This window comes from Onychomys torridus, chromosome X, assembly GCF_903995425.1.
Source record: "Onychomys torridus chromosome X, mOncTor1.1, whole genome shotgun sequence".
NCBI classification, from domain to species: Eukaryota; Metazoa; Chordata; class Mammalia; order Rodentia; family Cricetidae; genus Onychomys; species Onychomys torridus.
In genome coordinates, this window is record NC_050466.1 from 127,490,540 (window position 1) to 127,517,125 (window position 26,586).

Genomic DNA, 26,586 nt, shown 5'->3' on the forward strand with positions numbered 1-26,586 from the left:
GGTAACACTGCTATTTTATTCTCATCTTCTTTGAGATTAACTTTTTACCTCCAAATATAAATGAGACAAAAAACACTTCTCTAAAGTAACTTTTAAAAATTAATTTACTCTATTGAAGATCAATAAATGATGAATTACCAGCCTCTGGTCAGGCCTTGCTAAATGTATATACATATTAATTTTGATGGCCACAGATTTCTCCTTCATTGTGACCTTTATGTTGTCAATAACAGAAATATATTACTGAACACATCACAGCTCTTAGGAAATGAATGGGAAGCATATAATCACTGTAATCATTTTGGAATTTATGTTAATTGAACTCATAATGGTTAGAATAAAGAACATTAAGTACATTTTCCATAAATAAACTCTAAAGAACTTAAGAGCGCTAGGGCTGGCAAGGTGGCCCAATGGTTAAGTGCTGATACTGCTCTTGTAGAGGACCCGACTTTGACTCCAGTACCCAACTTGGGCTCCAAGTGGGATCCATAGCCAATTGTTGGCCTTCATAGACAAATATATGCACCTGCACATACCTAACCACAGACAACATATACATACATCATATACACTTAATTAAACATAAAAGTAGTCTTCAAAAAGAAAATTTATGAGCTCCATTAAAGCATAATATGAGGTAGATATAAATCTACTCTGAGAAAAAAGATAAAGAATAAAAAGGTAAATGGGTAGATCAGTGAATCTACTGTAAAAAGATAAAGGGGAAGATAAAAAATGACAAAAGGTAGACTACTGAATCTATTATGAAAAGAAAAAAGAGGATAAGTAATGAAAATTTTTTTTGTCTGAGTTTATCAAATATTACTGGACTGGACATTGTTATATATTAATGGAGTTGTTTATCTGAATCTGTCAAATGTTAATGGACTAGACATCGTTAATGTAAATCTTGACTATGTATATTGTATATACTTATTGGATATGATTTTTCTTGTATTAGTTATAAGCTTTTTTAAAATTTTAGACAAAAATAGGGGAAATGTGATACTCTGTTCCCCAAAATATTGTGGAGACTAATAAACTTATCTGGGGTCAGAGAACAAGATGGCCACAATATTAAACTTTAAGAAAGGCAGTGGTAGCTCACGCCTTTAATCCTAGGATTCCAGACACAGAAATCACTCTGGATCTCTATGAGTTCAAGGCTACATAGGAAACAGCTGGGTGTGGTGACACACGCCTTTACTCCCAGGGAGTGATGGCAAAAACAAAAAGATATATAAGGCACGAAGACTGGAAACTAGAAGCATTTGGCTGGTTAAGCTTTTAGGCTGTGAGTAACACAGTTCAGCTGAGACCCATTTGGATGAGGACTCAGAGGCTTCCAGCCTAAGGAAACAAGATCAGCTGAGGAACTGGCGAGGTGAGGTGGCTGTGGCTTGTTCTGTCTCACTGATCTTCCAGTGTTCACCCCAATAATTGGCCTCAGGTTTGATTTTAATAATAAGAAATTTTAAGATTCCTGCTACATCAGTATTCACATTTTTAAATACAATGGACATAGTCAACATTAGTGTTTCTGATATGTCCTGTCTGGCCTAGAAAAGAATGATTTCTTTTCAGTACTTATGAAGTCAGGACAAAATTACCATTTTGAAAATTTCTAAGAAATTCTTTTTTATAATTATAATTTTTATGTTCTGACAATGGCTAATCTTAAGGTGTCTTGATTTTTAAAGTAAGTTTTAATATACAAATATTACATTTTTCTGTACCCAAAGCTTCATTTGCTTTGCTAACTTTATATAAAAGAAAATAAACTTGCTACAGCTACTTAAAAATAACTTCAGTCTATCAGGAATCTGGCATGTAGCTGACTTGGAAGACTTCTGGACAGTCATGTTGAGATAATTACATTAGGGAACAAAAGGTAGAAAGACTTTCCAACTCACTTGTTAAACGTTACTCACAATCAATTAATTTATTCATTTTGTTGCCAAACTCCTTAAAGTACTGAGAAAGTTCTTCCAACAATGGCAAATAGGAAACTGAGTTTGAATAATCAGAGGCCAGTCGAGGGTGTTAAACCCATGTGTGAGACTTGAGTTACAGATGGTTGTGAGCCACCATATTGGTGCTGGGAATCAAACAAGGTCCTCTGGAAGAAAAGCCAGTTATCTACTGACCCATCTCTCCAACCCCTTGAAATCATCATTTAAATTGAAATGACAAATGTGGTATTGATTTTCTATGTAATCATTCTTAGACAGAAGGACCATTGTAGATAAGTTGTTACTCAGCAGACACAGTGCTTGACATGATCTTATAACTGCAGTTATAGATTCTCTTATGGTTGAAGCAGGACATTGAGATCAGCCTGGATAGTAAAGTGAGGTATGAATTAAACATGAATAAATGGAAAAAAATAAAGTAAATTAAAAGGACATGACAAGTCAACAGATTCAGTTATTTATAGATGTTAAATTCATTTATAGTATAAAGGGGTGTGAAGTTTAATTATATAAAATTAATAGTTCAATAATGTCATAAAACCTTCTTTTGTTTCCATTACTAGAAAAATACATTTAGCCTGAAAATTATTTTTTTAAAATAAGACCTTTTTGTTGGAGACATGATCTCATCATGTAGTTTAAGCTTGCCTCAGACTCCAGTGAATCCTCCTGTTGCATACTCTCCAGTGCTGTGATTATAGTCATGGGGTACCACATGTGCCATAACAACAAGTTGGTAATAACATACATGTTTTAAAAACATGTCATCTGTGGTTAGGTTTGAAAATATGGAAATTAAAATTGTGAAGAAAGAAGCAAAACTGTATTTATTTACACATCACCTAAGTGTATACAGAGAAAATTCCACGTAAGTGTACATAGAGAAAATTCTTAAAAGTCCTATGAACATTAATAGCAAAGATACAGGATACAAGATCAATGTACAAAAATTGGTTGTATTTGTATGTATGATCAATGAAAAATAATAACAATACTAAGGAAGTAATTCTAGTAGTAATAACATTAAAATCAATAAAATGTTTAGAAATTCATATAAGCAAGGAAGTTTGAGATATGTACACTAAAAATGAAAAAAAATATTATTCAATACAATTAGACAACACCTAAATGAATGAGACAGAATTCAATGTTATTACTTAATGATGATGAGAAACAGCCACTAGGAAGGAAATCCGGTCAGGGATATCTTGTCTTGCCAAGCAGTGGTGGTGCACGCCTGTAATCCAGCACTAGGGAGGCAGAGCCAGGGGCATCTCTGTGAGTTCAAGGCCAGCCTGTGTATGATGTTCCACTGGTGGTAACTCAGCTTGCAAAAGGCAAATGTGAGAGGAAATTGGCCTTATATCATATATTTGTTAACTTCAAAGCACTAATATCTAGGTATAATTAAGTAATACATTATATAACTTTATTGCAAATGATATAATTATTCCAGTGATTCCCACAAAACACTTCCCTCTCACCAATGTCCTTGATATAATTACAAACAACACAAAACCAATCTTACTACAGTCCTCATTGGTCAGATTAGTCACAATGGTCCTCAGACTGTAGAATTTTGCCTTGTCAAATTCTTCTATTTCTTCTCCTCCTCCTCCTCCTCCTCTTTCTTCTCCTCTTCCTCCTCCTCCTTCAAATTACTTTATATTTTAATACTTTTCTACATCTATATCTATGCATGCCTGGTACCTAAGAATGTCAAAATCATCAGATACCCTGGAACTGGAATCACAGATGGTTGAACCATTGTAATAATTCTGGGAATTAAACCTGGATCTCCTGAAGAAGTAGCTAATGCTATTAACTATGATCCATCTCTCCAGCACCATTTTTCTTCTTCTTTAGGAAAGGTCTTGCTGTGTAGCCAAGGCTATTGGCATTGAATAAGATATATGTACTTTCCCCTCTCAGGCTCAGGCAACATCTTAGAAGAGGAAGTATGGAAGATTTGGAAGATAGAAGATATAGGACTGTCAGCTACTTCTCTACCACCATGTCTGCCTGCATACTACCATACTCCCACCATCATAATAATGGTCTGAATCTCTGAAGCTGTAAGTAAGCCACAATTACATGTTTTCCTTTATAAGAGTTGCTGTGGGTTGTGCTCTCTCTTGACAGCAATAGAAACCCTAACTAAAACAGAAGTTGGTACCAGGGACTAGGGTATTGATTGCTGTGATAGGCTGGACCATTTTTTCATTTGGAGATATGTGGATCATTTGGGTCAGGAAAGTAGTGGAATGCTTTAAGCACTTCTTAATTGGCCATTCTAGTAGGAGCATGGAAGACAGTGGTGTTAAGAGTTTGTGAACTGTGGAGTACTCACTCAAGAAGTTTCAGAGAAGAATTTTAATATGTTGCCTAGAGATCATTTCTGTGATATTTTAGTGCCCTTGTCTGAAAATCTTGAGGCTAAAATGAAGAGTTTTGGATTAATTCCATCAGCAGTAGAAATGTCAATACAGCCTAGTATAAAGTCTATCATGTGGTTATTAGTGGTAACTCTAATGAAGATTTATAGTGAAAAGGAGAAAGCTGAGCAAATAAAATTTAAAAAAAATTGTAAATTCTGGGAAGAAAAAGAGCACCAAGAAGTTAAATGGAGCCAAATCCAGTGTTCAAGGAAATAAATAGATTAAGAAATTGAACAAGGAAGTGGTGACCTCAGGGCAAGATCCCACCCAGTTAAGTTTCCAACTTGTGAAAAGGAATGAAAGAAAATCTTAGAAACAGGGCGTGGTGGTACATAGCTTTATTCCCAAAGCTGGTGAAGATGTAATTGAATGAAGGGGCCATGTTCCAGCCTCAGCAAGCAGTAGAAGTTGGCAGCTTTGGCCACATGGTTCTGGCTTTAGAGTTAAGGATAGAATAAACAGGTTATGGAATTTGCCTCTGTGCCTAAGGAAAGCTGCTGAGGCCAGGCATGTGTCAAGGGTGTCCCTGAATGGAGGTCCAGAGAGGCCATTTCATTTCAGCCCTGCATGTGTTCTGACTCTGGTTTCTTTTGATAATGAACTGTGATATGGAAGCTGAATAAACCCTTTCCTCCTCAACTTACTTTGGTCATGGTGTTTCATCACGGCAATAGTAACCTTGAATAAGACAAACTGGTAAATTAAGTCCTATATATCACATAATAGGATATTATTCATCCATAAGATGAATGGAGTATTGATCAATTTGCTAAACCACTAATAGGAGTTCAGCATATTATGTTAAGTGAAAAGAAGCGAGGCATACTAACTGTGTGTATCCATACTGTGACAGAAGGTCCAACATAACTGAAATTTAGCTTCTTGATTTCTTTACTCTGGATATCACACAAAACAGTGTGATGTACTACTCAAGAGTCTTGGTAGTATTTATGGCAATGTAGTAAGTGAGAAGGCTAAAGAACAAATGAAAACAATACCCAGAAAAACTCCCAGCTTAAATTATATTGCTTTAAAGTCAAAGTACAAATACCTGATATATAAAATACATCACAGTGAAAATTATTGTTTTTCAAAATAAAAGGTCTTTTATTTTCTCTTGGTGAATAATTTTCAAGGATCTACTGTCACTTTGACTTAGGCACTGTAGGAAAAACACCCTTATGTGTTACTAGTTAAAGCAGTTTAAAATCTGGTAGATAAAATAAGGCATTGCTCTAAACTATTATGGGGCCTTAACTAGACAGTGTAAGCAGTGTGGGAGCCAGCGTTTCAGACACATGTGAAGACAGAAGAAAAAGGGTGCATATCCAATTGTGAGGACATATTTGCAGAGAACATTGCACTGGAACTAGGAGGATAAGTAGGATTAGACTGAAAAATGAGATGGGGGAATTTCATAGAGTTTAGAAACTGTCAGCAACATTTTGAAATGAGAATGCTCTTCGAACCTATTTTATTTTTATTTTTTAAAAATCAGAATTATGCAATGCTACGGCTACTAATTGGAAGACAAATACTTGACATGAATGTATATATATTGACATGAATACATATATATAATGTCCATAGCTAAAAAATAATAAAGTAAATTATTTCATTATAAAAGATCCAATAAATCCTTATGAGTTATCTATTTAAATCTCCTTTTAAGCCAAGTGGGCTGACTTTTATTTGTGATTCCAGCATTTGTGGCCTGAGCAGGATAAATCTTCTATGTTCAAGGCTAGACTTGTCTAAAGAATCAGACTGTATCTTACAGAACAACAAAACAATCTATAATCAACATAGTAATAATATGTGATTGTGGAGCATTCATGTGTAAATGATAGCTGTGAATTTAGAAAAAATGAAATGGCTCATTTCAGATCATATCTGATCATGTGTGATGACAAATAACTGATGGCCCTTTACACAGTCACTTGATCACTTGTAATTGTGTATGTAGATCATATGGGCCCAAGCAAATTCATATTTGAAATACATCTCTTAAGTTTTATAGTGACTCCACATTGCTGACTTTATGACTGCCTCTTTTAGGTACAAAACAGAACAGTTGTATCTTTATACTTGTGTGCAGTATCAGCTCTCCAAAGATAATATATGCTATATTTATTAAAGTAATCAAGGGAATTAGCAGTACCTGAGTTAATCTTAATACGAGCTGCTGTTCCCTCCACTTGTGAAAGGCTGTTAGAACTCTGATAAAGACCAAGTGTTCTACTAAACACTTGTGGGTGACTTTTAAGTACATGGACTATGCACCACACACAAAAATTAAGCGTCTGTGATATATATAGATGCTCACTTAAATAGTTAACTTTAGTATGATTTCAATTGCAAATATGTATTCCCAGAATTTTGATATGACCACATTTATATTTGTGAATAAACCAGTTTGATGGAGACTCTCAAATGATCTATTAGTTCAAATGTAAAATTATACTTTAAAACTTGGCCTGATTTATTCTTTCTCATATAATGGTTTTATCTATTTTAGTATAATACAATATCCTTAAATACAGAGCTATATGGAATAACACTCATATATTTGGCTCTGAGTCAATAGTTAGTTCTAGAGGTGTTTTACAATTTGGGGCTGAAAGAGTAAATGCAAGCAACCATATAAATGGCTCTGCCACACCCTGTCTTTTAGTTCTCACCTTTATTTCATTCCAGAATTTTGAATTTTAAAACTTAATTCTATTTTGTGAAGAAAGGGTTTCATGTAGTTCAGGCTGGCCTCAAACTTGTGTAGTTGAGAACGATCTGGACCTTTGTGATACTTCTGTGAAATTCTTTGTGAATATAGCAGTATGCCACTGCACCCAATTTATGGCATACTGCAAGTTGAATTCTGCCCTTCATGTATGGTAGCTGAACACTCTACCAATTGAGATTCATCCACATACAGTTCCATTTTATATTCTACATATAGATAACATCAATCAAAAATAGACTTGTCTGTATTATATTCTATTTTCTATTATATAATATCAACAAAAATAGAATTATCTGGGGATGTGTCTCCATTGGTAGAGTATATATACACACATATATGCATATGTATATATAATATATATTATGAAGTATAATGCCTCCTATTAAGTGTATCTCAAAAGTATAAAAGTATAATATATCTTATTAAAATAGATTGTTTCTTATGTGCCTTGCTTAATGATCACATTAGGATAATTAGATTATCCATCGTTATAATCTTTCATCATTCATTTGTTAAGTACATTTGGATCCTCTTTTGTGACTATTTTGACTATTGTCACCTATAGTCAAATTACCTGGTATTTACTCTCTCTATCTAACTATAATATTATAGCCATTGAATGACCTGTCTCAACTTCCTACTCTCTGTTCACTTCATACTTAACAATCAATATTCTGTTCTCAACTCCTATAGCATTGTGTTCTCTTAGTTTCAATGTGAGTGAGAATATTTGGTGTTTGTCTTTTTGTGATATGCTTAACTTAAAACATCCTCTAGTTCCAACCATACTGTCACAACTAACTGGACCTCATTCTTTTTATAGTGGAATAGCATCCATTGTGTATATGGACCATGATTTCTTTGTCCATTTGTTCTTTAATAAGCACTTAGGTTGATTCTATAATCTAGTGACTGAATTTTGTTGTAATGAACATGACAATGTAAGACTCCTCAACATATTGAGTTCATCTTTGCCTACATGTCAAAATTTTACATTCTCCAGCATTTCAATTTAAAGGTTACCTCATGTTTTTTGTTTTCTCTAATAAAACTTAAAATAATGTTTTAACAATTTAAACAATTAATAATAATTAGAAAAAGACATTATGCATCATTGGGTTCTATAATTTATGCACTAATTTTAACTATTGCACTAAACTACTTCCCTATTTTATTTTTGCTTTTTACTGATGAGGGAACAGAGGCAAGAGGGATAAAGTTAATTTATCCAAACGTAACATCCACATTCAGAGGAAGAAGCTAAAAGTATGGAACAGGATTTGACTGATTCAAATTCTATACATTATAACTCTGATCCAAGTATGAAAATGCACAGTGTGTCCTTGTTTTTAGCTTTTGTTTTTGAGACAAGGTATCATGTAACCCACATTTATTAGTCCTCCTGCCTCAGACTCCCAAGACCTGGGTTTACAGGTTGGTGCTACCACAACTGCTAGATCTTAATGACCTTACCTTTTTTTCTTCTCCTTTCTGAAGACTTTCTTCATTTCACATAAAACACAGGTATGTGCCACTCCTTATATTTATCAGAAAATCAGCCACTTGTGAGGATGCACAATGTATATGCATTCATATGTGTTATTGTAGGGGTCATGTGATTAGGTTTTGAGATGGGGGTCCCACTTTTAGCCTTTGCTGTGTATGCAAGGCTAGCTGTCCCATGAGCTTCAGGAGATCCTTTGCCTCTTCCTCCCATAACCCCTTTAGATTGTTGAGGTTACAGACACTCATATCCAGTTTTATTTGGGTTCTGGATATTCAAACTCAGGTCCTCTCCTTGCTTGGCAAATGCTTTTAAGCACTGAACCATCCCTCCAGCACCAACATGAGCTTCTTTGAATTTCAATTCCTTTTGTAGCAAGTGTCCAGACTTCTGTGGGCATTTGAATCCCATGGTTCCTTGCTACTTTCCTCATCTCTCCCTCATGTTCCCATCCTGCTTTCTTTTCCTCATCTTGATTTGGCTATCCCTGTTGGTCAGCCATTCTTGGATTGCTCCTGGTGATCCTCTCTCCAATCTACAAGGTGGTTCCTCTCTTTTCTCACTGCTCTGACCTCAATGCATTGAAAATATTTTAACTTTTGCACCATAGAAGAAAAAAGATCTCCGTGATAGTTCCTCTCATCTTTATCCATGTTTATATAAAGTTCTTCCCATTTCTACTTCTTTCTATTCCAAGGTTGGTCTATGCCCTTTACCTCATGTCCTATCTGCCACCAATCACTCTATTGTTCCTCCAAGATCTATTTTTCTCTTTTCCATAAATTACTTAAATCAGTGTACAAAACAGTGGGTTTTATCATCTGATGCAGTTTACCTCTCCACTGCTCTCTCCCATCCCTGCTCTTGCTTTCTTACCAATCCTTCTTTCTCTTCAAATAGTTCCCATTCTACTCTCATTCCACATGTTTATGCATATATTTATATAGAGATAAAATTTCTACATATGAAAAATTTTGGATATTTATCATTCATTACCACTTTATTCTTTCCTCCTTCCTCATAATCCTCCTACTTTCATGTCATGTATGGTCCCAGTCATTCTTCAATTGACATGATTTCATTCTTACAACTGAAAACAAAACCCTTCATTGTGCGCATATACCACATTTTCTTTATTCATTCCTGGGTGACTCTAGATCCTGCCAGACTGACAATGTTATTCATTATAGGTGGATCATATGGTAGCTCTATGTCCAGAAATCTCTATGATAATTTCCATAGTGGTTGCATAAGTTTACATTCCCAACAAAAGTGTATAAGAAGTCTGCCCTGGATCTTTGCTAGCAAGGGCATGCTCCTCAGTCAGTTTCTACAGCAGGACATTCCACCATAGGAAATTGCCTCTACCCCTTGGCTTGGGTCCCCTGGCTCCTGATGAAACTGTGACCTCTGGCCTCTTCCCAGATCCTGGACTCCAGCCATGTCACTCACCACATGCTGCAGATCATGTGGGGGAGTGCTGCTCACCCCAAGTGTGGCTATTGGTCCCTGTCTAGGGAGTGATCATTGGCTGCGTCCCTGTCCCATATTCGGTATTCATGTGTTGAGCTGGGGGAAGGTCTGGGATGGCACCTTTAGTAGGGAGAGGAAAGTTAAAGTGTGCCACCGGCTGCAGGAGCTGGAGTCCAGAGTGCTGCAATCCAGGCAGCAGACCTCCAGCCTGCTTGTCTAGCCCTGTGATGGCTCTGGACATACAGTATGGCTACAGCAGCATGGCCCCTTCTCTGCACAGGGAGTGCTTCACCTTCAAGATCTCCCCAAAGCTGAGCAAGCCACTGAAACCTTGTATTCAGCTGGGCAGCAGGGATGAAGCCAGCAGAATGGTGGCCCCCACAGTGCAGGAAAAGAAGGTGAAGAAGCGGGTGTCCTTCCTTTCGCTGACAATCAGGGCCTGACCCTGACAATGGTCAAAGTGTTCTCAGAATTTGATGACTCACTAGATATTCCATTAACCTCATCATGGGTCTGACGACAGCAGAGAGTGAGAGCTTTGTTTTGGATTTTCTGTAGCCTTCTGCAGATTACTTAGACTTCAGACCAACCATATCTGCCTTGACAACCATGTACTGAAGGACAAAGCCATTGAAGGCACTGTTAAGGTCCAGAACCTGGCATTCGAGAAGGTTGTGAAGATCAGAATGACATTTGATACCTGGAAAAGCTTCACAGACTTCCCTTGTTGGTGTGTGAAGGACACTCATGCTGTTTCAGATGTGGACACATTCTCCTTTGACATCAGCTTACGTGAGAAAATTCAGTCTTATGAAAGAATGGAGTCTGCCATGTGCTATGAGTGTAATGGCCAGGCATACTGGGACAGCAACAAAGGTAAAAATTACCCAGGTTGAACTCCAATCCACTCAGGGAATGATTGAGCCGTACAATGGACCGAACTTGGGAATATCCTTTGACCAGCTTGGAAGCCCCTGCTGTTCCTACGGCCTATTCCCAGAGTGGCCAAGTTACCTGGGATATGAAAAGCTGGGTCCTTACTACTAGTGACTGCAATTGACAGTCTGACTGATCAAAATGTAGTAGAGAATGCAAGACAAGACTTGTGAAGTTGAACTGCCATTAGGCATGATTTTTGAAAAGAAAGGATCTTGTTCACCTTTTTTTTGTAAACCAGCAAGTCCAACGTGTTTCCATCACAGCTGGTTTCTTGCTCAGAGGATAGTAGGTGTGCTGGTCCTCTGTGGCTTCCCGGGTTGGCCACAAAAGAATGCACAGGATGGTGCCAATGTGGTCTGGAGAGGAGCCAAGTTGGCAAGAATGGAGGAAGCTGGCCTCTTCTCCACCCTTGCATGTGGAAATTCAGTCACCAAGAAGCCACTTGTCTCCAGCCCTCTCCAGCCTTACCATTGACCTTGGGGTCCTGCCCCACCCATGCTTTCCCATGTGTTGCCTTCATTCCACACATCCTCAGAGCCACCTTTATCTCAGCTCTGTGATACACTGGCTTGATACTTTGTAGCTTCCAAAGATGGGTGGAGGCAACCCCTTTCTATGCAAGCTCATGCTCTGCATTTCTTTTCTTCTGCCACACAGTCCAGCCAGTGATTTGGACAAGATCTTCAAAGCAAAATAAGTAGTTTGTGGCTAGGATAGGCATTTCCTCTCCCCTCTTCCTGATCTCTTCTTTATATTCCAACAGAGAGCAATACACCAGTTACTGGAAAGTCATTTGTCTCCATGTGGAGTCATGGGGTACAGCATGGTGGACAAGGTGAGATACTCATAAGTTTTAGCTTTTCCTCTTGGCTTTTGGGGGTGCTCTCTAAGCACTCAGTTTCACCCCTAATTACCAGAAGTCTCAAGGACTAGATCTATCTTCACTTGCCTGGCTGGTGTGTCTTCTGGACTGTCCACTTCAGTGCTGCATCTGAGATTTTCAAATGGCATGTCTGGCATACGCTGGAAGTCTCCAGAAAATACTTAGATTTGCCTGAAGTATACAGTCATATTTGGGATGCTTTACAAGCACCCAAGGACATTGATTGGGAGCTTTTATTTGTGGTGTGTATTGTAAATGGGGTGGGGAGAAAAACCTCATCGAGTTTTTCTGTTATTTTAAATGTTTGTCAACTCTGAGGTATCAGAGATGAATTTTTTCTCAACCATATTGGACCACAGTGCATTATCAAGTGGGATTTTGAGACTCCTGGAACTGTTACTGTTGGATGGTCCTCCAGAACCTGTGATTTTTCTCTCGGGCAAATTAAAATAATAGGGAAGTTTGAAGAAAAAAAAAAAGAATTCTGCTTTGTCTATATCTTTTTCAGTATTTGTTGTAATTTGTTTTCTTAATTATAGCCATTTTAATCTTGGTACATCAATTTGGTGATATTCATACTCTTTTATATCTCTTGAATGTTTATTTGAAGACAGCAAAAGAAGTCAAATTGGCTCACTTTCTAGGTACCAATAAATAAAACAAAGTAACACTGAAAATCTTAGTTTGGCCCAGCTTGTCCCTCGGGAAGTTGCGCTCATGTTTTTGGAAGAATATTCTATACCTAATCCATTATATTAACTTTAACTCCTCTCCCTTAAACTTGTTGAAATATTCTAATTTTTACCACATATTCTGCAATCATACTAGCTAGAGATTTAACTAATTTATAAATGCTAATACTCCTGAAGAGGCTAGGGAAGAAGGGCAAGTATCATATTATTCATTCCTACCCTATTGTGATTAATTTACATTGGATTAATTTTATAATAATAGTGAGCAGCTGTTTTGAGATGAGTATATTATTTGATTAGAGGGCACTGGTGATTTGGTTAATCAGGTTGACAGAAAAGATTAGAAAAACCTAAGTGAAGTTCTGTACTTCCTGGAGCACTCAGAGTACAATATGAAAGCAAGGAGTCCCTGGTGCTGACTCCACGGAGGTCATTGAGAAACTGGAGAGGGGAAAATGAATGTAGATAGGAAGCTATAAAGAAAAGTTATTCTTGTTTCACAGTTTGTCTCAATCCAACCCAATCACATTTGATGATTAAACCAGTATAGTGAAATGGAATCAAATTATTAGGATTTTGTGGAGTTCGTGACATAGATCCCTCTTGATTTTTGGTACATTGGTTACATCAGGGAGTCAAATACCCTTGGAGATAAAGGAATACTTGTCTTGATGCTGCATTTCTTCTCAGAGGTTGTACCTGTTAGATATTTTCTCCTCAAGGAGATTATGTAGCACTAGAAATTTATATTAAAATTTTTCTAGTGCTTCTAAGGCCTAGAGTCTAGGTAGAATAAGTATTTCAAACACTTGATTTATAATATGAGCACTTTGTATGTATAAATAGCAATTGAGTTAGTGATGTTTATAAGGACAATGCTTTCCTTTGTCTTTTCAGGTTCAATATTTGAGGGTCTAAGTAATAAGATAACAATGAATTGATAAGAGAAAATATGCACAATTTTCATTGATATTCATATTCATAGAATTTCACTGAAAATAAATGAAACTCAAGGGAGTGCCAGAGGTGGTAAACTCCTCTAATTCCATGGTGAGCAGAAGGAAGAGAATTATGAGGAGTAATTGTTAAGCAAACTACTTTATAGCCTTTATAAGGCAGGAAAAGTTAGATTTCCAGACACATCTGGGAAGACCAGGCTTTTTTTTTTTTAATTGTCATTCATTTTACACACCAATCTAAGATCCCCCTCTTCCCTCCTTCCACCACCCCAGCTTCCCCCTCCCAACCTGTCCCCCACTCCTCCCCACAAGTAGGTAAGGCCTCCCATGGGGAAGCACATCCAGTAAAGCCCTTCCCCCTGCCTCAAGGCTGCACAAGCTGTCCCACCATAGATAGTGGACTCCAAAAAGCCCGCTCATGCACCAGGGATGGATTTTGATCCTACCGCCAGGGGGCCTCCCAAGCAGATCAGGCTACACAACTGTCTCTCCATGCAGAGGGCTTAGCCCAGTCCCATGCAGGCTCCACAGCCATTGATCCAACTTTCATGAATTCCTACTAGTTTGGTTTGGTCATCTCTGCAGGTTTCCCCATCATGATCCTGATAAACTTGCTCATAAAATCCCTCCTCTCTCTCTGACTGGACTCCTGGAGCTCTTCCTGGTATTTGGCTGTGGATCTCTGCATCTGCTTCCATCAGTCACTGGAGAAAAGCTCTGTGATGAATGTTAGAGTATTCACCAATTTGGTCACTGAGGTAAGCCAGTTCAATTCAGGCACCCTCTCCATTATTTCTAGTAGTCCAAGCAGGGGACATCCTTGGGCATTCCTGGGAACTTCCCTAGCACCCAGTTTCTCTCTATTCCCATGATGTCTCCCCATCAAGGTATATCTTTCATTGCTTTCCCACTCCATCCCTGTTTCAGCTCAACCATCTTGTTCCCTTATGTTCTCATCTCCTATGAAAAGTCAAAGAATGATGAGGCTTTGTGAGCTGTTTCTTAGTCTATGATGGAATATTGACATGCTCAATGTGAGTTCTAGAGTGCAATGGTTATAACATGTCCAGAAGACAGTGTTCTATAATACCCTACCCCTCTCTCCTGCTCTTTCATTCTTTTTAATTTGTTCTTGATTTTCTCTTGAGCCTTGGGGAATCGATGTAGATATTCCATGTAAATCTATTGTGGTGATATTGCTTTCCCCAAAAATATTGTGCACCCTAATAAACTTATCTGGGTTCAGAGAACAGAACAGCCACTAGACATAGAGGCCAGAAAATGGTGGGACACACACCTTTAATCCTAGCATTCTGAAGGCAGAGATCCATCTGGATCCAGCCACACTGGAAACAGCCAGGCATGGTGACACACACTTTCAATCCTAGGAAGTGATGGCAGGAAGCAGAAAGGTATAAAAGGCATGGGGACCAGGAACTAGAGCCTGGTTAAGCTTTTAGGCTTTTGAGCAGCAGTTCAGCTGAGATCCATTTGGATGAGGACTCAGAGGCTTCCAGTCTGAGGAAACAGGATCAGCTGAGAAGATGGTGAGGTGAGGTTAGCTGTGGCTTGTTCTGTTTCTCTGATCTTTCAGCATTAACTCCAATACCCGGCTCCAGGTTTGTTTTTATTAATAAGACCTTTTAAGATTCATGCTACAACCTACATGTTCAATAGTCACTTGTTCACAGTATTTTGACCAATTATGATATATTGTAGTAACTAACAAAGCTTACCTAAGTAGTATTTTATGGGTACACAAATATTTAGAAGGCATTTTGATAGGTATATTATGTTCAATTAGCACAACAATAACTTCCCCAGTAGGGCCTATGACCTCCCCAGTCATGGGTTTTTGATTGGGTTTACAATACTAGATGTCAATTTCCTTCTGTGGAGTGGAATTCTAGGAAGCAGTTGGTTGCCCCATACCAGTCAGGTCATTATTGGACCAGTGGGTGAATCTTGACTTAAAAGTGGGTAAAGTAGCATGCAAAGTCCTCAGGTGATTAGGACTATTCATGATTCTATCCCTACCCTGAGCAGTCTGAATTATCTAGCACTAAGAAATGTAGCCAGTAGGAAGAAGTTTCCAACTCTATTGAAGTTGGATTTCTCTATGTCCTGCAACCAAAGTGTGTGGTGTCTTTAGCAATAGAGTTTTATCACCTAGTAACTAGTACTACCATTATCATCCACTACTATTGAAGATCACCAACAGCCATGCCAATAGATGATATTGTTTTGTTACCTCAATGATCTCACTGGTCAACATTTCATAGAAAGATATTCCACCCCCTGCTCTGGGATTTTTCTTTAATAATCTTCTAGCTTCTGGGGATGGGTTTATCTACCAATGTAGGATACTGTCACTCAAATTTGTTCAAAACTTTATTTTGAATTAGCTTAAGTATTGAGTTTCCTTATGTCTTTTTCATGCATACTTAGTTTTAGTTGACCCCTTTTTACCATCTTCCAACCCCTAATCTTCATTTTACTTTCTTATTACATGCATTCTACTATTCTTCTCCTCAGTTCTCTCGATGTCTCTTTCCCCCCTTTTATGGGCTTTTTTCTAGTTTAATGGACTCTGCACACACTAATTTCCACATAAGTATAAGAAAGAACATGGAGTATTTGTTTTTCTGAGTCTAGGTTTTATTTATTTATTTTTTACAATGAAATACCTTTCAGATGCACGTATTTCCAATAAGTTTCATGATTTCCTTTCTTAAATTATGGCTGAATAAAATTCTGTTTTGCCACATTTCATTATTCATTCATCTGTTACACATCTAGGTTGATTCCATTTCCTGGATATTGTGAATAGAGTAGCAATGAACATGGATGTACAGATATCTCTGTGATTGTATATTGAGTTCTCTGGTTATATGTTCAGGATTGATGTACTAGGTCATAATGTGGTTCTATTTTTTAAAATTTTTTGAGAAGTTGTCACATTGATGTATATAGTGGCCTTAAGGGCTACTAGAGCCAAAATATTTGTATTGAAGGCATCCATTTTCTAATTTTTCACTAATTTTCTCTTTCTCTTTTTTCTCTATTAATATGCCTTTCTTCTGCTTCCATTTTATATGTTACAGCCTGAATTATGGATGACATAATTAATGTATAATCATAATTATATGGGTGAAGAAAACTTTATTTGACAAAGAAAGAGCATTGGTAAAAATATTTCTCCCTGCTGTTTCTAGTGTTCTTACACTGAAGAGAAAAAGAACTTCTTAATTAGGTTGTCTTAGTCTAGTTTGGCCATTTTTTATTTTTTAATTATCTATTTGGCTAAGTAAATTACCACTATTATTTTTGAAAGTGTGATTCCCTGAGTACACACATCATTTGTTATTGTTTAGCACTGTTTTAAAAGAAATGATGAAGTGCTTCGTTATCAAGTGCTTGTACAATAAACTAAATTCACTATCTGTCTTTGTTTTCTGATCACAGTAGTAGCAATGACTAATTTGACTACTCTATTCATGTAAAAAAGATAGCCAAGTAAATTTCCTTAGTTTTAAAAGTATTTTAATTATGACATTTCTCCCTTCCCTTTCCTCCCTCCAAACCCTCCCATATACTCCCCAATCTCCTTCAAATTCATGCCTCTTTTGAAATTGCTATTATATGTATATATGTACATGCATATAAATATATGTTCTTAATTGTAACCTGTCAAGTCTGTGTTATGTTTTCAGGGCTGAACGTTTGGCATTGGACAACCAGTTGGTGTGCTTTTCTCTGGGGAAAGCCACCTGTCCTGGTCCAGCTTACCTCAGTTTTCTATAGTTCTTTTTGTAGGCTGGAGGCCTCATGGTCTTTTCCCTGTCCACTTTGGATTGTCTGTTGGTGTTGTCCTTGCTGAACTCCTTAGTTTTTCTCTTTTGTGGAAGATGACTCAGATCGATCATGTTTTGAATCCTAGAAGGTTTTATTTAATCATCATAGTTTTCTTTCCCTCTTGTGTTTTGCTTTGAGCAGACAGCAAATGAGGTTCTCTAGGTCAAAGTTCTCCTGTTGTCTGTGCACCACACGTATGCCTGGTGCTCTCAAAAGTCAGAAGAGGGGATCCCCTAGAACTGGAGTTACAGTTGGTTGTGAGCCAACATGTGAGTGCTGGGAACCAAACTGAGGTCCTCTGGAAAAGCATCTAGTGCTCTTAATTGCTGAGCTATCTCTCCAGCTGCTAAAAACACTTTTCTATTTAGTGTTTTCTTTTATAATAAATTTCAAGTACTTCATATTCTCACTTTTGTTAAATTATAACAGCTTATGTTAATTCTAAGATTAATTTAAATAACTATTTAACTGAATGATGATTTTCAGAACATTTAATCTTCAGAGTTTTTGTTTGTTTGTTTTTCAAGAGACAGGATTTCTTTGTGTAACATTCCTGGCTGTCCTGTAACTGGCTTTGTAGACCAGGTTGGCCTCAAACTCACAGAGATTTGCCTGCATCTGTCTACAGAGTGCTGGGATTCAAGGTGTGCATTACCACTGACCTGAAAACTTAGGAGGGATAGCTCAGCCGTTAAAGGCTAGGCTCACAACCAAAAATATAAATTCTTAAAATTCTTGAGGACTGGACTTCTGGCTAGGTATGTTATGTCTGTCAGTCTTTTCATAATTTAGCTTAAAACTGATAAACCAATACAATACATATTTATATAAACATTTGGTCAAATTAAAATATGTATATTAATATACATGGAAAATGACTATCTACTTTGAAGCAAAAAATTCATTTAGGGAAAATGAGGCAAGACAGAAAGACAAGGAAACTCAAGAGAGCATGAGACAGGAAAAGAGCCTGTCACTCCTCCAGATCTGGTTTAAGTCTTTTCCTGGCTGAGAGTCAAGAATTTCAATACAGCTGACCAAACCACCTGGGAAGAACTGTATCTGCTTTTCTGAGAAAAACCTCAGAGTCAAGATTCTGAGCTGTGTTTACAGTTAAAATATACAATTTGACCTCTGTGTAATCTATGTGTAGTGAGAATTTCTTTGACTTTTTAAAAACTATGTTTTTATCCTCTCAACACTTTTCTTATCTGTAAACTCATACTTAAGTTCTTCATAAACTACCATATTATTGCAATTATAAAAGGAAAATTCTTTAGATAAAATGAAGTATTCCAAAACATTTGACTTAATCCTTTAAACCCAGACATAAGTTGTATCTTTTCAACAATTTGACTTTGATATATATTTACATATATGTATATATATATGTTTATATGTATCATGTATAGCAGTTAGACACATACCTATCTTAATGCTCACTTTGATTTTTATCTCTGAGTACACTTTGCTTAATAAACCTTGACATTGCTTCATACTGACAAGTCCTCCAGTTCTTTTATGTGGCATAAGTTAAGATTCCAGCTGCACCATGTAGGGGTTTATGAGAAAACTTTCAGTCTGTGTAGCTGGCAATGTTTAGTTGTATCTTTCTTTGCTGTTGACAGGAAGAATACTAAGAATTTGCTATTTTATGCTTTCAAAAATTCTCTATAATATTGATTTTCAATTTTTTCTTTTTATTGAAAATAGATTATTTTCTCATATAATAGATTCTGATTATAGTTTCCCCTTCCTCTACTTCCAGTTCCTCCCCACCTCCCATCCCATCCAGCTCCACTTCCTTTCTGTCTCTCAATAGAAAATAACAGGCTTCTAAGAGATAACAGCCAAATATGACAATAAAGTATACTAACATAAAGCAAACAACATCAAATTGATGCTAGACAAGGCAACCCAACAGAGGGAAAAGAGGCCCAGGAGCAGGCACAACTTCTTAATAGACTAAAAGTTGTATAGCCTTTGAAGTTCCATCATATATATATATATATATATATATATATATATATATATATATATATATATATATAATGCCATCATAATTTATGAAAAAATTTTTAAACAAGGCCTCACTGTATAGCTCTACCTGGCCAGAAAGTCTGGTGACAGACTCTGAATGCAGAGGTGTAGAGCCAGTCTTAATGTTATATCCACAGTGCAACCATTGCACCAATGGCTCAGGACTCATTTCAGAGGAGGAGGAAGAAAGACTGTAGGAGGCAGAGGGCTGAGTGGTGGTGTCACACACCTTTAATCCCAGCATGCAGGAGAAAGAGGCAAGTGGATCTCTGTGAATTTGAGGACAGCCTGGTTTGCAGAGATAGTTCCAGGCCTGGTTTGCAGAGCTAGTTCAGGCAAGTTCCAGTTTCTGACCAGAAACTAGGTAGACCACTATGCAGATTTGAACTCAGAGATTCACCTGCCTCTGCCTTCTGAGATTGAAGATGTGCACCACTATCCCTGCTTAATTTTCATTACCTCAGAGATACACCAGCAAGGTCTCTGTGGTAGTTTGAATAAGAATGTCCCCTGTAGACTCATATGTTTGAATATTTAGTCTCCAGTTGGTGGAACAGGATAGGACAGATTAGGAGATGTGGCCTTGTTAGAGGAGGTTTGTCCCTGTGGCCCGAATTTGAGGTTGGAAAAGCCCATGGTATTGCCAATTAGCTCTCTTTGCCTTGTGCTTGTCTCAAAATGTGACTTTCAGTTACTGCTCCCGTGTCATGCCTGTCTGCATGCCAAGATGGTCCTGAACTCACCCTCTGAAACCGTAAGCCCCAAGTAAAATATTACCTTGTATAAGTTGCCTTCTTATGGTGTCTTATTCCAGCAACAGAAAAGTAATTAAGACAGTCTCTATATTGTCTAGTGTTAAAGATGGAACAAAGATCAGTTTCAGATACATTGTATGTAAAAAGTAAGTCTATAAATTTTCAGAGGAAAACATTTGGAAAGTAACTTTGTTATACTGAAGTAGGCAAAATGTTGTTTTCTCCCCTTCTGTTTTATTTTATTTATTTTTCTGAGGCAAAATTTTCACTCCAAATCCTATGCCATCCTCAACCTTGTTGCAACCCTCCTGCGTCAGCTTCCAAAGTACCAGGAAGATAGGCAAATAAAGGAGATGAATGTAAAAGAAAAATATAACAAATTATAATATCTTAAAATTTATGATGTGTTTTAATCAAAATATTCTACTAAGAGCATTAAGACATAATTCACTGAGTATCTAATAAGGTTTATAAAACATAAAATTAACAAAAATATTTGTTTGATTTTAAAAAAAAAACCTCACATAACAATAAAATAACAAAATAGAAAAACACAAACAAAATACCTAAAAAGATAACTTACAAAGTAAGTTACAAAATGACCAAAAATTATAAGGAAAATTGGCTTGCCTAACAGTGTGTACTTTCATTCCAGCTAATCAGACTGACTTAATAATAGGGTCTTCAGGGCTGTTCTGAACTATTGAATGAGACCTGGTCTCAAAATACAAACTAAAATTAAGCAAAACAAAAATACCACCCTTCCCCCAACTCCCCAAAGAAAAACCAAAGCTGGGGCAAATGCAGCTCACTTCTTCCCTATTGAATAAGAGGGTCTAGGTTCAATTTCAAATGTCACCAAAACAAGAAAGAAAAATGGGTCAACTTCACCAGCCACCAAAGAATGCAAATGAAACTCACAATACAGTAAACAGAAAAAAGAATAAGATGTCATTACTGAGAACACAACACTTCCAAGTTCACAAGGTTGTTAGTTGTCATAACACCTTAGAAAAACTGTTTGGTAGCAATAATGGACGTGAATAACTTTATATATGAACACTAAGTAATTCTATCATTATATAAATAACAGTTGGAATGCATGCAAACATTCAGCAAGAAAGAAATTCTAAAATGTTTATATCAAGCTAAAGTAGCCAAAATACTGGAAATTTCCCTCATGCTCATCAACAGTAAAATGAATAAATTAATTATAGAATACAAAGCAGTGTAGTACCAAAGAGCAATGATGAATAACAGCATATATGATTTTTATGGTGTTATACAAAACCTCAAATATAAAATATATTCTCTATAAGTTCATTGATACAAAGAACAAAACCAGGTAGAATCTACATATGCTTTTAAATATCAATATGGTAGTTATTTTTTGGAATGAGAAGTCAGTTTAATCTTTTTTCTTCTTTCACTCCCCTCTCTTTTTCTTCTCTCTCTTTCCTTTTTAACATTCTTTTCTCCTTCATTTTCTTCCTCCCATCCTTCCTCCCTCCCTTTCTTTCTCCACTCTTCTTTCTTCCTTGCTTTTATAAAAGGCAGGGTCTGTCTGCATAACACAGATGTACTGATCCTCATGCTTTGGCCTCCATACTGCTGAGATTATAAGCATGCCTGGCTGGAACTTTCTGTTGCCATTGTTAATGGTGATGGGGTACATTAATGTTTGTGAAAATTAAGTACTTACCATGTTTGAATTCCTGAAAGAGTTATGTTGTGAACCAACCAATATGGGTGCTAGAAACACTGTCATATGCCTTTGAAGTACAGGAAACACTGTTAATCTTCTAACCATCTTCCACTCCCCAAACCAAAATCTTAAGGCCATATGATTGATTGCTTTCTTTCCTTTGCATTCTAAATCAAGTCTTTCAGCTGTTTCTCCTGGGGTGACTTTCCTTACTTCCAGTGTTAAAAACATTACTATAAATACTATTATCTCACCAGACTATAGCCCTTTAACTAGTTTTCCCGTCTTATAATTGAAGAATGTTCAATCATAAAACACATTATATTGTTCTCTTAATCATCATATTTAGGGCATGAAAATAACTGTATTTCATTCTCTTCAAGAGACTTTCAGGTAATGAATGGAGAAGAAATAAACTATATATAATTACTACTGTGTATTACTTAATGAGATCACTAATTTGGGAAATACTGTCATCTGATTCATGATTGAAAGCACTGAGTAAGGAATTATGGGGGGTTACTAAAGAAGGGACAGGATGCCATCACATGACACATTGATCTATCATGGTACCGCCAAATTGAGTGTATCCTCGAGAAAAAACAGGGTGCAACCTATAAAATTGAACCTGAATCTAATCAAGGCCAGGATTAGCTTCCATTTACAAAAATCATGTGAGTTAGAGGAACAAATTGAAAGGCCTTATAAGGAAATACGTCTGGTGCATCTGGACATATTTTAAGAAAACGGACTTTTGCTCTTCTACCGGGTAGTGACAAGGAAAAAGGAAGGAGCTATTGTGTTATAGTGAAAAAGAATAAATTTCAAATGAGTTTGATGCAAATAATTGGATAAGTGAATACATTTGATTATTTATTTGTAATTAGATGATAGGAAAGACTCATTGTTGTATGTGTTAGGTATGATAATAGCATTGTGCCTATGTAAGAAAACATACTTTTCAGGGATGCCCTCTGAATTATGTATATAGATCAAACTACCAGAAACCTATTTGACTACCCAGGGCTAGTAAAGTTATGTATCTTTGTGAAAAACTTACAACTGCCTCTTTACTAAGTCAGTATAGTCCATAACTGCATTCTGTATATTTGTCTTTATATCCACAGATAAGTCTGGTCTTGACTAACATCAAGGAAACTTCTTTCTTTCAATAGACAGAGCGAATTGCAGAAAACCACAACTGATCAGAATGCAGAGGTGTAGAGCCAGTCTTAATGTTATATCCACAGTGCAACTATTACAGGACTCATTTCAGAGGAGGAGGAAGAAAGACTATAGGAGGCAGAGGGCTGAGCGGTGGTGGCACACACCTTTAATTCCAGCATGCAGGAGAAAGAGGCAGGTGGATCTCTGTGAATTTGAGGACAGCCTGGTTTGCAGAGCTAGTTCCAGGACAGTCAGGACTGTTACACAAAGAAACCCTGTCTCAAAGAAAAATTAAAAATGAGCCAGAGGAATAGGATGTTTTCTATGAGATTGTGTCTCTTAGAAAAGTCAGAAGTTATAACCATAAAATCTCATCAACATGACTGTCTAAACATGAGCTGAACAAGGATAACAACAATAGACATGCTAATGTAGACAGGGAAAAGCCATGAAGCCTCAACCCTACTCAAGGAACCACAGGCAACTAAGGAATGCTTAGATATGGAGAAAAAGTCTTCTCCAGGGAAGAGCACACCAATTGGTTATCCAATACCAAAAATTCAGCCCTGAAAACATACACACAACTAACATCTTACAGACTGAGCAAGTTACATTTAGGAATGTATATGCACATACTTATACATAAATACATGCAGCAACAATTAATGAAAAAAGAGGGCATGGGTTTGAAACCAAGCAAGAAGCAGTATATGGGGACTTTAGATAGAGGAAAGGGGTAAATGGTGTAATTATAATCTCAGAAACTAAAATAAATATTAAAATAATAATATGAAGTTTATGCTATGCTTTATATACTTAGGAAAAAGGGAAATCAAAGATAAAATAAACATCATAAAACACTGACAATTATGAAATCTGGTGATGACCCTGTGAATTCATTTCATTCTCTGCATTATATTTGGGTTAGAATTTTATCTCATTTTCTGTTTTGTATTTAGGCTTAGAAGTTTATATTAAGAATTTACAGTGGCTCCCGTACCACTAACTGTAAAAGCCTAGTTCTGTATCTCGTAAACTTTACAGGATATGCTCTTTTTGACCTTAACGTGCTTGAAGACATCCAGCTCTTTACTTTCTCAGCGCCTGTGAGGTTGTTTTTTCCTTTGCCTGGAGAAGCCTTTCTCCAGAGAGTCCCACGCTTCTGCTCTTCTTACTATTGTGCATTAAACTCAACTGTTGCCTCTTTGGAAAGGTTGCCCCCAACACTGATTGCTAAAAAGTATCTGTACTTATGGTCTAGTACAATATTCAGTAGGGAAGATCTGGAAGGAAATATTTTCTCTCTCCAATATTGGTAAGCTGGGCTAAGATAATCATTTGGGTCAATTTGAGCCAGTGAGTACAAGTAGACTTGAAATGCACTACTTCCCCTTCCTGACAGAGTCACAGGAAGCTGGTACTCATGCATTATATTATTAATCCTTCTATCAAGAGATTGAAAATAATATCCAGATATTCATTGTAATTGTCCACATCCAGCTGGGTGCCTATCAAAGCATAGTTGTTCGATAACATTTTATTGACTAAATGAATGAGTCAGCCCACAAAGATTATGAAAGAGCTTGATTTATAGTCAGTCCTTTGACCACTGCCTTGGGTTTGCAGTATTAATGCAGTATCCTGTGTGCTGGGAAATAGGGAAAAGCAACCTTGTTCAACAATGGGAAGGCCAAATTTCATGGCTTTAATAGCTCATATTAAGGACTTTATATGCCCTCTAAGAACTTTTTTAATTCCTTGCTGGAGAAATAGTCTTTTTCAGCCAGTAGAACTTCTGATCCTGTGAGAAAATAGTTGAAGAAGAGGAGATAGACTAGATAACAGGCATCTCTTTCATGGTGGTTTCTTGGATGGTTTGTTTATGTCTATTTTATCTCTTGCCTTACAGTTTAGACAGCTCTCACATGCTTTCAGCTTCTCTTACTCTTTGAAACCGAGATGTTGGAACGTCATAGATTACAAGCTTCCTGAGGTTTACTGCTATTTCCCATCATTAAGAAACTTGTATTCAGGAACCAAGTAGTTATTCTTTCCCATGAGTAAAGTATGGGAAGCTGCCTACCCTTCCCATAGCTATTTGCCTTCCCTATCTTGCAAAAAAAGAAGTGTGCCATGATCAAGACAAAAAATGGCACTTACTGAGACATCATCGCTCCACTCTAGTTCTTATTAAAACTAATAGATTGGAGCTAGGAATATACTCAGTGGTAGAGCACATTCCAAGAACATATAAGGCATCTAACAAAGCACTTCCTCAAAAAATTATGAGTGAACATGATGGATAAGGTTATATTTTGAGTGAGCTAAAATCATGATGTCAGCTGATGATTCACATATGTAGTTAAGATTATTTTAAAATATAGTCATTAACCATGCTTTACTTTAAAGATGATATAGCTATAACTTGTAATTGTGTATAATGAATGGCCTGATTCAAACAGTTATTGGTATTCTTTCTATGTCTTCATATCATTACACATCCAATTTATGCTCTGTCTCCAAAAATATATGAAACTATGCAACAGGATTCTCTGGTTTCTCTTAAGATCATATGAATCTCTGGCCTTTCACTAACATCCAACTCATACATGAAAAAATACTAAATGTCACTAGTCATAAGGGCAATAAAACTCAAAATTCACATCTGTAAGTAACATTATAAAGCTTAAAAATAAAACAAGTTGCCAAAGAGGTTCATATCTGTAATATCACATTTTGGAGATGAAGACAGGAAGATCATGGCATGAAGTCAGGCTGGTTGAAAGAACAATGAAACTTAAAGAGAAAGTCAAGTGGCTATAAAGCTCACCAGGTAAAGGTTCTTACAACTCAAAGGTGTCAGCCTAATCTCAGTTTAGTCCACATATAGAGGGAAAGAGCACTCACTCCAGAATGCTGTCCCTGATCTCAACTTGCAGATGTTGGCACCCTTCCTCACATATCACACATCACACACACAATATGATGATGATGATTATGATGATGATGGTGATGATGATGATGATGATAAAAACTATTAGTAAAGATATGGAGAAATTACAACCAATATACACTATTTGTGGTGATGTAAAAGAGTGTGGCTTCTATAGAAACGTGTCTTTAAAATGATTGTAAACAAAAGTACCACATGATCTAGCAGTCCTGCTTTTGGATATGTAACACAAAGAAATGAAGTGCGCTCAAGAGTTATCTGAAGTCTTATGATCATTGAAGTACTCTGCACAAAGATATGTAAACTGCCTAAATGTCCATCAGTAGATTAAGGTATAAAGAAAATGGAATGTGTAAGTGTATATATGGAATATTACTGAGCCTTAACAAAAGGAGATTATGCATTATATGACAATATAGGTGGACTTTGAAAACATTATGCTAAAGTACAAGAAACCAACTACATAAAGACAATAGTATGGTTTCACTTAAACAAGACAGCCATTTT

The 26,586-nt window shown here is 36.7% G+C and overlaps 1 pseudogene; it reads left to right on the top strand.

Annotated features, from left to right (window-relative positions):
- The first annotated feature begins 10,358 nt into the window (after nucleotides 1-10,358).
- On the top strand, nucleotides 10,359-11,178 carry LOC118573753 (annotated as a pseudogene).
- The last annotated feature ends 15,408 nt before the right edge of the window (nucleotides 11,179-26,586 follow it).